At 44.8% G+C, this 13,056-nt stretch overlaps 1 protein-coding gene and 1 long non-coding RNA gene across 3 annotated transcripts in view; one reads left to right on the top strand and one right to left on the bottom strand.

Annotated features, from left to right (window-relative positions):
• Positions 1–13,056, bottom strand: part of SCAMP5 (secretory carrier membrane protein 5) — a 36,406-nt gene that overhangs the window by 20,991 nt on the left and 2,359 nt on the right. The gene's annotated exons all lie outside the window — the stretch shown is intronic.
• Positions 6,835–12,540, top strand: LOC112833465 (uncharacterized). Its single transcript, XR_003210632.2, has 3 exons — positions 6,835–7,065; positions 10,963–11,117; positions 12,363–12,540. It is a non-coding gene; the product is annotated as an uncharacterized lncRNA (long non-coding RNA).

The following is a 13,056-nucleotide window of genomic DNA, read 5'->3' as shown; positions in this document are numbered from 1 at the left end:
ATGGAAACCAATTCGGGGTGCAATAATGAGCAGGTTACCACTGTGGACAATGGTGGGGGGAGGGCATCCTACTGGGGACCCCTGGGACACAGTGCAGAGTGCTGTCCCACCAAACAAATGAGGAAACTAAGTGTTGAGAGCTGCTCCTGGCACTTTCAGACTTTCCTGTGTGCCTTCTGAGCAGAGAAAGCCCTCAGGCAGAAAATCCCAGGGGCTTGCAGAAGTCATCAGGAATGGTTAAGGAAGAATGGAGAGAGCACTATGTAGTAGCATCTACTACAACCAAGATCTAAACCCAAATCCATCTGGCTTTCAAGCCACATCATGCTGCCTCCAAGGTAACCCATTAGTCCTGTGGAAGTTTGCAATTGGAATCTCCTTTCTTAAGAAAGAACCTCCTGCTCCCTCCATCCCACTCCATGCTCCCGGTCTTGTAAGATACCAGGTCCCTGACACTTAGCATATATGCCTGATCACATAGCACTGCATATACAATGACATACATTCCTGCCTGCAGAACCATGGCAATGTCAGAGCAGCTCATCCAGTCCACTTACTACTCAGGTGGACAACCCTGAAACTCAGAGAGTTCACCCTAGGCCTCCCCATACAGTGCCTCTCCCCTCCACACCTCCTCCCTACCACCCATTTCCCTGTGTTCGTCTTTTCTCCCCAATCAGACTGGAAACTCCACCAAGGCAACCCACAGAATGGGAGAAAGTATTGACAAATCACATATCTGATAGAAGACTTGCAGGTAGAATATATGAAGAATTCACAAAACTCAATAATACAATGAAGAATAACTCACTTTTAAAATGGGCAAAGAGGGGCGCCTGGGTGGCTCAGATAGTTAAGTGTCTGCCTTCAGCTCAGGTCATGATCCCAGGATCCTGCGATCGAGTCCCGCATCAGGCTCCCTGTTAGGCGGGGAACCTGCTTCTCTCTCTGCCTCTGCCTCTCTCTCTCTCTCTCTGACTCTCATGAATAAATAAATAAAACATTTAGGGCGCCTGGGTGGCTCAGTTGGTTAAGCGACTGCCTTCGGTTCAGGTCATGATCCTGGGGTCCCGGGATCGAGTCCCGCATCGGGCTCCCTGCTCAGCGGGGAGTCTGCTTCTCCCTCTGACCCTCTTCCCTCTCGTGCTCTCTCTCTCATTCTCTCTCTCTCTCTCAAATAAATAAATAAAACCTTTAAAAAAAATTTCTTAAATAAATAAAACATTTAAAAATAAATAAATAAATAAAATGGGCAAAGAGGGGAACGCCTGGGTGGCTCAGTCAGTTAAGCGGCTGCCTTCGACCCGGGTCATGGTCCCAGGGTCCTGGGATCGAGTACCAAATCGGGCTCCTTGCTCAGCAGGGAGCCTGCTTCTCCCTCTCTCTCCCTCTGCTTGTGCTCTCTCTGTCAAATAAATAAAATCTTAAAAAAATAAAATAAATAAAATAAAATGGGCAAAGGGATCCTGGCCTAGCTCAGCTGAGCTATGACGGGCATAGATGGGCAGCTCCAGGCTGAAGGTCAGGTATGGGTCTGTTCTACACTGTTTGCAGTGTCTCTCATCCATCTTTCACCAGTTGGCTAGCCAGGTGTGTTCTTTTCATGATGACAGCAGGGGCACAAGAGGGCAAGCAAAACACCCAAGCCACCTTACAACCTAGGCTTGGAAGTGGCACAGTAGAAAGAGGTCGGCTTCTGCCCACACACCCCTGGGCCAAAACAAGTACGATGTCTGAGCCCCAAATCAAAGGGCAGGGTCCTGCATCTGCATTTAGCCACGTTACCTGGCAAAGGGTGTGGTTAGAGGAAGGAGCAAAGAATTAGGACCAAAGATTCTCAGGCACACACCTCTCTTGAAAACATCCTCAAGAGTAGAGGCATGGTCTAGGGAGAAAGGGGCCTTACCTGGAGCACCCACCTCAAATTTGAGCTCACCTTTGACTAGAGATCTCCAATAAGGAAGCAGTTGACTCCGTATTAATAATTTTTTTAAAAGCCAATATTTGAATCACTGAATTCTACTCCAGAAACCAATATTGCCATGTATGTTTACTAAGCATAATTTAAATTTAAAAAAAAGCCAAAAAATAAAAAAATAATAAAATGGGCAAAGGATCTGAGTAGAAATTTCTCCAAACGAGGGGCGCCTGGCTGGCTCAGTCGGTAGAGCATACGACTCTTGATCTTAGAGTCATGAGTTAAAGCCCCACATTGGGCATAGAGCTTACTTGGAAGGAAGGAAGGAAGGGAGGGAGGGAGGGAGGGAGGGAGGGAAGGAGGGAGGAAGGGAGGGAAAAAGAAAAGGAAAGGAAAATTTCTCCTAAGAAGATATATAGATGCCTGATAAGCACATGAAAACATGCTCACCATCATTAGTCATCAGAGAAATGCAAATCAAACCCACAGTGAAACACCATTACATATCCACTAGAATGTTCATAACCAAAAAGAGATACTCAGTATTGACAGGGACATGGAGAAATTGAAACCCTCATACACTGCTGATAGGATTGTAAAATAGTGTGGCCACTTTGGAAAATAGTCTGGCAGTTCTTCAAAAAGTTAAACATAGAGTTACTGTTTGACCTAGCAAGGTATAAACCCAAGAGAAATAAAAACATAGGTTCACGAAAGAGCAAATTTGTTGCAACTTCATTCATAGTAGCTAAAAACTGGAAACAGCCATCAACAAGAGATAGATAAACAAATTATTATATATTCATACAATATAATATGACTCAAGGAGAAAAATGAATGAGCAATGAATACATGCAACAATATAGATGAATCTAAAATACATTATATTAAGCAAAACAAGCCAGACCAAACAAAAACAAAAACAAAACCATACTATATGATTCCACTTATATGAAGTTTAACAACAGGAAAATTAATGTGATACAAACAAGTATAGGGGTTGCTGATTGGGGGTTGGGCAGGCGGGTGGGCAGACTTACTAAAAGGGGACAGAAGAAAAATTTCTGAGGTGATAGAAATACTCTAGATCTTGTTTTGGGTGGTAGTTACAAGTTATATAAAATTATCAAAACTTATTAAACTGAAAACTTCAGATCTGTGTCCTCTATTGTTTGTAAATTATAACTCAGTATTGTTAGCTTTAAAAGATCGGGATCACTGGAACAGCTTGAGTCTAGGAAACAAGTACAATTCCCAACCCCCAACCTCTCGCCTGTGTAACAAGCCCTGTCAATGGCCACTCCGCAGTGCTTCCCTTCTATCAGCAGTGCCTACAACAGACCACTTGGGGGCAGCCACGCCTGCCACGGCTAATATTTGCAGGAGCTAATTTTCCACCAGCTAGGTTGTTCTGGGGCAGCTAGAAGTCTGGGTGCTGCTGTGTAGCCCGTTGGCCTACACAGCTCATCTTCATCACCACCACCTCTCATAGCCTAACCAGCAGCTCCGAACATGCAACACCCATTGCTTACTACTTGTTGAGTTAGAACAAAAGTGTCCATCCAAACCTGCTCCCACTAACTGCAGGCACAGCACACCCCGGGTCCCTCAACTTCCCATCCTCTGTCCCTATCGTTCCTGTCAACAGCTGGGCATTGCTCATGGTGTTCCTTTGGCTAGCTGATTCCTACTCATCCTTTGAGTGCCCACATGAGTCTCAGATCCTCTGGATACCTCCCTGGACTAGATGCCTCAATGCCTTCCTTTCCTGCCACACCATGGTATGTTGTTAACTAGGTATCTGTCTCCCCATCAGAATGAGTTCAGGGCCAGGGGTGAGGGAACAGACCTACATCTGTGTTACACACCATCACCCCACTGCCAGTCTCAGGGACAAGGGAACTTGGTTGAGTAGTGTGTTTGGCTACAACTGGCTCTTCGGGGGAAAAAATGTACATATATATATGCTTATTAGAAGTTTTACTGATATAAAGGATGTGTAACACACAACGTATACATAATAAAATATACAATACAGTTTATTGTCAGTTCCATATAGCCAATTGATTCTCAAAGAATGCTTTCATCAGTTTTTCCTTTACTCTTGCCTGCATAGCCTACAGTTACAATTGATGAATGAGCATAGATAATTAAAAAATAAATAACAATAAATCAAGCTCTGTATCTGTAGTGTTTGCTAATTTCTGTGATGTAAGTACTTCCACCATGGCTGATTTCAAGCTACCAATGTGATGTTACTGAATGCTGCATGGGGCAAATATGTCCCACAGCACACCCTTACATAGTATTACCACCACACAACTACAAGAAGCCTAAATTAATTCAAGAGCATGAATAGTAAAATGCCATAAAGTTATTAGAACGTGATGAGTTTTGAATGATGAGTTGACTATTACTTTTCTTTTAATGCAGCATACTTAATTATAAGCTGATATAATTAAATTTTTAATAATGGTTGTAGTTTAACAACCAGACTACAAAATGAAAAATTTAATAATTGACTCTCATGGACCAGTATGAGCTGCTTCCAGCACTAGTATTATGCTTTTCACTTTTGATTTCAAGGATCTGGCTGCTTTACTCTTTTGTTTTTATATGCAACTTACTATGAAAATAAAAACATGGTTATGCATATTCCTCCAAAAAAATTAAATCTTTTCGGGCTGATTAAAACAATAAGTAGTTACTATCATACATGACTATCCCAGGGCACCTGGGTGGTTCAGTCGGTTAAGCATCTGACTCTTGATTTCGGCTCAGGTCATGATCTCATGGTCATGAGTTCCAGCCCCACATTGGGCTCCATGCTCAGTGTAGAGTCTGTTTGAGATCGGATTTCTCCCTCTCCCTCTGTCCCTCCCCCGACTTGTACTTTGTTTCCCAATGAATGAATGAATGAATGAATGAATGAATGAATAAATAAATAAAATCTTTAACAACAACAAAAAATATCATACATGAATGTCCCTAGAACATTTTTGGTTATCACCAAACTCAGAGACTTATTGCCCTGGCCTTGTCTTCCAAGGGTGCATGGGCCACTGGATGCTGGGCTCCTTTGCACACTTCAACTCTTCCCTGGGTCCAGGTCCCTCGCCTCTTCCCAACCCTCACCTCACTCTGGAACTGCTGATGATCAGCTCCAAAATCCCCAATTCCATAGCATGAAGAATGGTTTAGCCTCCACTTTCTACTCTCTTAAACATTTTAGTCTGAAAACGATTTTACATTTTTTTAAATTATTCATAACACCATAGAACTTTGTAAACATGAGCTATTTCCCAATATTTACTATATTATAAATTAAAATATTTCTCTACAATTTCATTTAAAATAACAATAAAAGGGGCACCTGGGTGGCTCAGTTGGTTAGGCGACTAACTCTTGATTTCAGCTCAGGTCATGATCTCAGGGTCATTAGATCGAGCCCCATGTGGGGCTCCACGCTCAGTGGGGAGTCTGCTTCTCTCTCCCTCTCTCCCTCCCTCTCCCTCTGCTCCTCTCCACCTTGCTCATTCACTCTCTCTAAATAACAATAATAAACATAAATTCATTACATGGTAATGTAAAAAAAAATCTTTACTTAAAATAATTACATTTTCCAAAACAAACACAAAAAAAGTAGTGAGAAATGTGGCATTGCTTTACAATTTTGCAGATCTCTTTAATATCTGGATTAACAGAAGACAGCTGAAGTCCCATATCTGCTTCTGAATTTATTTTTTAATTTTGGTGGGGGGGGTGGGGCAGAGGCAAAGGGAGAGAGAGAATCTCAAGCAGTCTCCACATCCAGTGCTGAGCCCAACAAGGGCTTGATCTCACAACCTTGAGATCATGACCTGAACCAAAATCAAGAGTTGGACTCAACCAACTGAGCCACCCTGGTACCCGCTTCTGCATTTAATCTGTTGTAATAACACATATCATGAAACCCTTGGAAAATTCCACTGTACCTTCATGAAATAATAAGAATGAAAAAGGCAAATAATGTCTTACTATTGTTATAAAAACAATTTTGACCTCACAGCGCCCACCCCCACTAAGAAAGGGTCTTAGGGAGCTCCAAAGATCCCTGAATCCCACTTTAAGAACCACTCACTGTTCTAGACTATGTCCTGGGAGTGGGATGCTGACTTTTCACACTCAAAGAAGCCCATCATTCATTCATTCAACAAATACTGTGCACTGAGTATCAGACACTGTTCTTGGGTGCTGGAGATGCAGCTGGGAATAGAACAAAGTCCCTGCCCTCACAGAGCCTATATTCTAATGAGAAGAGAAGTAAACAATAAACAAATATGGTTATGTCAGGTGATAATAACTGCCATGAAGAAAAATAAAACCAGAAAAGGGAACAGAGATTGAAGAGGGAGGAGTGTTATTTTAGGGTGGTCAGGGAGGTCTCTTGGAAAAGGTGACATTTGAGCAGAGCCTGAAGACTATGAGACAGAGTCGGGGGGATGCGCCTTCCAGGCCAAAGGAGGCACAGGTATGTTCACCGTGTTTGAGGAAAAGTGAGGAAGCTGGTGAGGCTTGAATGGAAGCACTGAGAAGAGTGAGAGATGAGGCCAGAGAAGGGAGGGGTGCTCAGATTCTGGGTATACTTTCAAGGGATAGTGATAATTTCACTGAATCCATGTCTCTCTTTGAGGCTGCAGCAGGTTATATTCCCCAAATATGGTCACAGCAATATTTCTAGCCCCACATGCTCTCCCAGAATGTTGCCATTCCCCATCAAGAAGTGTACTTCCTTTCCCCTTGAACTTGGGCAAGGGCTTAGTGACTTCCTTGATAAACAGAATGTGGTGGAAGTGACACTGTGACACCCAAGGCTAGGTCATAAAGCATAATCTGGTTTATGCCTGGTTCTCTCTCTGTCATTGGGTGCTCACCCTGGAATCCAGTCACCATGCTGTGAGGATGCCCAAACTAATCCATGCAGAAAGACCACATGGAGAGGGCCACATGGAGATCTGAGGCTTTCAGCTGACAGCCAGCAAGAACCAATAGACAAGCAAGTGAATAAACTTTCAGTCCCCAGCCTTCAAGTTCTCCAGCTTGTCTCATGGAAAAAGAGACAAGCCATCCTCGAGATGCCCTGCTTAAATTCCGAACCTACAGAATCTGTAAGCATAACAAATGACTGTTTTACATTACTGAATTTTGAATAATTTGTTATGCGACAATTGGTAACTGGAACAGAGTTCTCTTGGCATTCTATGTGACCTTTCCAAAGTACTAATCTAATCAATATAGGCCTGATTAAAATCCTGCAATGATTTATTAGGCTAAAGTCAAAGGTGGTGATCCCACTAAGGCATCAAAAAAGATCTCAGCAATCACTCCGCCTTCTTCCCTCCAGGTTATGACTGGGCAGCTTTGGGGTTCAGGCTGATGGATGGAAGCAGTCCCAAAAGCAAGTTAATAAGAAGGAAGTAATAAAGAGCGCCTGGGTGGCTCAGATGGTTAAGCGTCTGCCTTTGGCTCAGGTCATGATCCCAGAGACCTGGGGTTGATTGAGCCCCGCATCGGGCTCCCTGCTCATCGGGGAGCCTGCTTCTCCCTCTCCTGCTCCCCATGCTTGTGCTCTCTCTCTCTCTGTCAAATAAATAAATAAAATCTTAAAAAAAAAAAAAAAGGAAGTGATAATAGTCTGGCAGGGGCAGTGCTTAGTTCTTGACGTTCTTCTCCAATGAACAGAGACCACATAAACACAAGAGAAAACCCAGGGTCTGCTTCCCTGGCTATGCCCCACCCTTTCCTCCTGCCATAAAAAAGTCCTGGTCATAAAGGATTTCCAGGTGAATTCCTTAAAAGTTTCAAGTAGAAACTGCAACCCTAAGCCACCTGAAGATATGTGTGTTTTAAAGCATGACTTAGTTGATGTGGTAGACTATCCATAGAATGGTTACCAACTCTATAAAGACTCCCATGCCTGTATATACAGGTCAGACCTTCCACCAAGAGGTGCAGCTTATTTCCCTCCTATTAGAATCTGGACTGGATATTTATCTTGGTTTGACCAACAGAATGCAGGGGAAGTAATAATGTGTGACTTTAAGGCCTAAGCCTTCTGAGGCATCGCAGCCCCCACTTTCATCTTTTGGGGATCAAGTCACTCAAGAAATAAGCTTGTGGAAAAAAGCGCAGCCAGCAGCACCAGCTGTTCCAACCAGCCCAGCTCAAGCACCAGACATGTAAATGGAGCCACCTTGAGTGTTCCTGCCCTAGTCAAGCTCCCAGCTGAATGCAAAGGAGTGACCCCAGCCAACACCATGTGGTATGGAAGAACTGCCCAGCAGAGTCCAGCCAAACTACAGAGGCATTGGAAATAACAAACTATTACTTGTAGCCATGATGTGTTTTTTTGTTGTTGTTTTTTAAAGATTTTATTTATCTGACAGAGAGAACACAAGCATGGGGAGCAGGAGAAGGAGAAGCAGGCTCCCCGCTGAGCAGAGAACCTGATGTGGGGCTCGATCCCAGGACCCCAGGATCATTACCTGAGCCGAAGGCAGACACTTAACCAACTGAGTCACCCAGGCGCTCCCAGCCATGAATTTTTTTTTTTTTAAGATTCCATTTATTTATTTGACAGAGAGAGACACAGTGAGAGAGGGAACACAAGCAGGGGGAGTGGGAGAGGGAGAAGCAGGCTTCCTGCCGAGCAGGGAGCCCGACGAGGGGCTCGATCCCAGGACCCCGGGATCATGACCCAAGCCGAAGGCAGATGCCTAACGACTGAGCCACCCAGGTGCCCCCAGCCATGACGTTTTAAAGGTGATTTGTTACCCAGCAGTAGGGACCTGAAACAGGTTAACATTTTAAAACATGAAACTGTCATGCAAAACTATGAAATGTTTTAACATGTTTTCTTGAAAACAGCTGGACTTCAGGGCAGAATCTGAAAGGTGTGCATCCCCAACCCACAATGAAGATATGTGGGCACAAAAGACAACTACTGGGGTGCCTGGATGGCTCAGTCAGTTGGGCGTCTGCCTTCAAAACTCAGGTCCTGATCCCAGGGTCCTGGGATCAAGCCCCACATCAGGCTCCTTGCTCAGCAGGGAGCCTGCTTCTCCCTCTGCCTGCCGCTCCCCCTGCTTGTGTGCTCTCTCTCTGTGTCAAATAAATAAATCTTTAAAAAAAAAAAAAGATAACTACTTCAGAGATCTGCCTCTCTCCATGACTTCTCCTGGAGGCAGGAATGATGGGGGCTCGTGACATCCACTCATAACTCTATTATCTATTCCAAGGCAGGTTCACCAGGAAGATCTTTAATCAGCAAATACACATAATTTCTAGGCAGAGAGAGTCCTCCCAGAAATTCTGCAAACAAAACATATTCTTTCCCTTGTTGAAATATATACAATTTATCTTCTGGGACAGTATGTACAGTGTACCTTGTGACTTACTTCAGAACAATAGATGGCAGGCACACTTGGTTAACTTCATCTTTTCCTCAAAAGAAGGAAAGACATAATGAATTACCTGGTGGTAACAGGGAATTCTCATGGCCATAAAGGGGATTTGACCAAGTAGCAACCTGAACTGGAAGGAGCCCCAATTCATCCAGCTTGATATGGGGGCTCTGTTCTGGACTGGTAGGATGGGGGATGGGGTGATAGGGGTGTTATGTAAAAAGACCTGTTTCTAGTCTCACCACCATAGAGAGGTAGGGAAGGGGCAATTGCCAGGAAGAGAGGTGATCCAGGGAAGAGAGAACTGTTTCCTGGCTGCTTCCCAGTGCTCCAGGCCCTATGTGGCTCTACAGGAACAAAATGACACAGTTCTTCATAAGCCTGACTCCAACAGGATGTGATGGGAGAAAGACTGTCGCTATATGTAACATTCAGAAAAGCTGATATAGCCACTCCCCACTGAAACAAAGCCAAAACTGTTAAATCACACACGAGCAAAATAAAACCACTGGGCCTGCATCCCTGCCTGTCAACAAACAGCTGGGGCCCAACAGCTCTGGTGGCCTCATGGAGGTTAACATTCTGTTCTGCCTATTTTTTTTTTTACCCCACCCTCTGTTTGCCCACAAGCTTTATTGCTCAGTAGCTGAATGGGCAAGGGCAAGCTTGTCTCCGAAAAGTGGGAGTGATGATCCCATGGCAGTACTGGGGGGGATAACCAGGAGGTAAGCACTTACATCACCATTTCCATTTAACAGGAGAGGAAACTGAGGCACAGAGCAGTTCCAAAGCTTGACCAAGGGCACAGGTAGCAAGTGGCAGAGCTAGGATGCAAAGTCAGGCCATGGGCTCCAGAGTCCATATTCTTAACCACCCCACTAGCTGCTTCTGGGTGTTGGATGGGCAAGCATTTTATAACTTGTCAAAAAACTCAGTACACCCCTGAAGGATAGTTTTAATTCTGGGAAGGCATAAACTAAGCACTCTGCCCCAGGTCAGAGCAGCCCTGGTGCCCCCCATCCCAGGTAAGCACTGGCAGAGCCGAACTCTACCCTGGAGTCCCAGGACCTTTGTTCCAGATAACTAGAGAGGCCTATAGCTGATGCCTTTCACCCTGCTGCCCCTTCCTCCTCTAGGGGGGCTAGTGCCAGGATTAAGAACAGATTTGGGGTGCACCTGGGTGGCTCAGTTGGTTGAGCATCCAACTCTTGATTCAGCTTACTCATGATCTCAGGGTTGTGAGATTGAGCCCTGCATGGGGCTCGTGCTAAGCATAGTGCCTGCTTAAGATTCTCTCTCTCCCTCTGCACTCCCCAGGCTTGCATGCGCGCTCCTCTCTCTCACTTAAAGAAAAAAAAAAAAGAACAGATGCTGAAGACAGGCTATCTGACTTTGGATCTGGCTCTACCTTACTTACGAAATGGGTGGCAGCTATTAAATAGTGTTTGTATGAATGAGTTAGTACATGGTGAGTGCAATGCTTGGCACATAGTAAGTGCTAAGTAAATGCCAGCTATAATTGATAACTATTCCCTCTCCTTATCAGCTCTATACCTTCCTCCCACCCCAAAGTTCTCAAACATCCTGTTTCTTTGGTTTTAGGTCAAATCCCACCTTAGATTTAGAAGTATAATCTTATCTTCTGAGTGCAAAGCTGATCCAAAAGTGGAAGCAATAGGAAATTTCAGGAATCACAGCAGGCTCTTAGAAAGTCTTTTGGGGACCAGAACTCTCCTGGGAACTCTAACTTTGCCCAGGTGAGTAGCTTTTTACTACACCTGTCTCTGGTGTCTGGCCGGAAGATGGGGGGTTGTGGCAACACCCATTTCTTGCAGAGATGGAGGAGGAGCTCTGATGGCTTTTTGCTTCTCCTTCCCCCTCTTACAGTTCTGTCTCCTCACTCATTCTAGGCCCCACATATCCCCTCTCCTCTTCTTCCTCTTGGGACTCAGGTGACTTGGGCTGATGGTAGGAAAGCACTTGAATTTCATGCAAGGTTGCTGGCCCACTGGGTCTACACTGCAAACCCCTATTTTCCATCTCTGGGGCCAGAGCCAGCACAGGAGAAGGAGCCGCCTCAAGGCTGAAGCTTGGCTGGTGTTAGGACTCATGGGTCCTGTCCTGGCTGGCTCCTGGCAAAAGGAGTAACTGGAAGTGAGACATGGTGAGGAGGCTGGGCTGGTGGGGACAGAGATGGGGAGCTAGAATCAGAGCACCTCCCTAGGGCCTGGGACTCAGTCTGCGAGAAGAGATGTCAGGCCTGGGCAGGGACTCCTCCATGATTGAGCTCTTGCTCTCTCCCAGGCCATGTTCCCCCACCAAGCTTCATTGCCTAGCAGTGTTAAATTTACAAGGAGCTCTGATAGCTATAACCCTACTCAGCCTTCAAGAAAGCCCTGTAAATTGGTGACTGCACTTATGCTCAATGACCAAGGACTTGAAAACAATCTTAGAACAGTTGTCATTCATGCAGCTGTTTAGCAAATATTTATTGGCGCTTCTGGGTGGCTCAGTGGGTTAAGCGTCCAGCTCTTGGTTTTAGCTCAGGTCATGATCTCATGATCTTGAGATGGAGCCCTGCTTTGGGCCCTGTGCTCAGGGCGGAGTCTGCTTAGGGATTCTCTGTCTCTGCCCCACTCCCTACCCCCCCACCTCACACCCTAGCATGCATGCTCTCTCTCAAATAAATAATCTTAAAAAACAACAACAACAAAAACATTTATTAAGTGCTCTCTGTATGCCAGGAAATAAATTTGGCTTTCCTGATTCAAGGTCTTTCCACATATTTGCTTCAATATGTTGATTCCTGATTGCCTCTCCTCCTAAATTTGCCTCCCAAATACTCCCCTTCTGCTGTGGTTTTGAAATATCTACAAATTTTTTGACACTGCTCCCTTCAAGAAGTAGAACCTAATTCCTCTTCAGAGGAAGATGGACTACAAAATGTATTGTGGCTTCCTGCTCATTTTCTCTTTCTTTCTCATCACTTGCTCTGGGGGAAGCCCACTGTTATGTCATGAACACATCTATGGAAACATCCAATGTGATAAGGAACTGAGGTCTCTGACCAACACGTGAGTAAGAAGGGGAGCAGATCCGCCAGACCCAGCAGACATCTTGGCTGCACCCTCAGGAAAGGCCCTGAGCTAGAACCACCCTTATAAGCTGCTCTTGGGTCTGTAGCCCTCAGAAACTGTAAGATATGAATTTTTTGTTTCAACCTGCTGACTTTGGGGGATAATTTTTTATGCAGCAATAGATAACCAATATATCTTCCCCACTGTAGGAACCCCTGCTCTCCCCAAAATCGACTCATACTTTTAATAGGCAGCTCAAATCATTTGAGGGACTGGTGCTCCAGCCCAGCCACCCTACCACCTCCTCTGAGAGTGAAAGGAGTCTAAGCTGCCACTAACTAGTCCCTAACATATTGGGAAAACTGCTCTTGCCAAGGCTTTGCCCATTTTCCTTTCCTTTCACTAGCTTTCTTTCCCCCTCACCTCCCTTCAAAATCTTTTAAAATCTCCAATAATATGTGAAAAATATTAGCCAACATTTCCTGAGAATTTGCCAGCCAAGTTTCTAAGACTGCTATGTGTCTCACAACCAGTTTAGGAGACCGGTTCCTATGTCAGCCCCATTTCACAGCTGAGAAAACCAAGGCACAGGAACTAAGTAAATTGCCCAAGGTCACAT

This window comes from Callorhinus ursinus, unplaced genomic scaffold, assembly GCF_003265705.2.
Source record: "Callorhinus ursinus isolate GAN/ISIS: 27379988/994484 unplaced genomic scaffold, GSC_fseal_2.0 scaffold25, whole genome shotgun sequence".
Lineage (NCBI taxonomy): Eukaryota > Metazoa > Chordata > Mammalia > Carnivora > Otariidae > Callorhinus > Callorhinus ursinus.
The sequence above is the reverse complement of the archived record's forward strand: the minus strand, read 5'-3'. Positions and strand labels throughout refer to the sequence as shown.